Here is a 1,419-nt window from a genome sequence, read left to right as displayed (position 1 = left end):
AAGCTGTGGAAAAAAAAAAGTTTCTTTTACCTCAATTGTTAGTATAATATTGTTAAATACATGACAAATATTTATAGGTCAATATATTTTATAACTATATTTTAGAATATGAAATTATGTTTATAAATATTTTATGCCTTACTTACCTGTACATTTTGTTAATCAATAAATGAATATAAAGCTGTGGAATAAAAAATTTTTCTTGTCAACTGTTGTATTGAAGGTGAGTGATCGATATACACGCTTCAAAATAATTGTTAGTTATGATTGGATTTACATCTCTAACTGGCAACGGTAATCTGAAGCTAAAGCTGTCCTAAGAACACATGCTAACGAGGTTCGATAAAGAATATATCTAATTTCTCAATGTATTATTGTATTGACGTTAATGGGGTATTTTGTATCTTGCATGAATGAGTTCAGAAGCCGATTATAATATAAACACTCATACATTTGTGGAATTCTTGGCGTAAATGCTTCTAGTTGGGCTAACTTGAATAAAATAAAGCATCACTTAAATTGCTAATTGAAATAAGTTGTTATTTAGAAATAGAATGGGCCAAGGATTTGCCAATAGCGAAATTTATCACGGTCTTATCAACTTTCTGTGACAAAAAAAAAAAGCAAAAAAAACTGTTGTATGCCCATATCATCATCTAGCTATTTCGCTCCAGTGCAGGAGGAAAGCCTTTTCATCGACTTGTCATTCGTCTCTATTCTGTGATCCTCTCCTCCATCTAATGCCTTTGAATTTTCGTATTTCATCCATCCACCTTCTTTTCTGTCTACCTGTTCTCCTGACTCGATTTCTTGGCACCAAATCCATTACTTTTCTTGTCCATATCCGTCCTTCTTGCTATGTGACCTGCCCATCTCCATTTCCTCTTCTTCATTTCTTGTATTATGTCATTCACTTTTTTAGCCTTTCTCACATCTTCATTTCTGATTCTGTCTCTTCTTGTGATTCCCATCATTATGCAGTCCATTGCTCTTTCTGTCACTTTCAATCTCTGTTCCATTCTCTTCGTAGTTGTCCAAGTTTCAGCTGAATATGCCATGACTGGTAAAATACATTGATTAAACAGATTTTTCTTGAGTGAAAGCGGTAAATTTTTGTCACGAAATATGAACCCAAGTTTTCCAGATTTTACCATGCTAACTGTATTCTTCTATTAACTTCTCAAGTGGTGTCACCCTCCGTCCTTATCTTTACCATGGTTTTACTGATGTTGATGTTAGTCCAGCTTTTTTACTTTCTTCGTTCAATTCATGTAGCATTATCTGAAGCTCCTCTAGATTGTGACTAAATAATAGGATGTCATCGGTAAATCTTAGGTTGTTTAGGTATTCACCGTTCACCAATATTCCCTTAGCACTCCAATCCAGTTTTGGTGAGATTGGACCTTCCTGTCTTACTCC

This window comes from Anneissia japonica, unplaced genomic scaffold (assembly GCF_011630105.1).
Source record: "Anneissia japonica isolate Jap-2015-1 unplaced genomic scaffold, ASM1163010v1 scaffold493_len2256704_cov171, whole genome shotgun sequence".
Classification (NCBI taxonomy): domain Eukaryota; kingdom Metazoa; phylum Echinodermata; class Crinoidea; order Comatulida; family Comatulidae; genus Anneissia; species Anneissia japonica.
The sequence above is the reverse complement of the archived record's forward strand: the minus strand, read 5'-3'. Positions refer to the sequence as shown.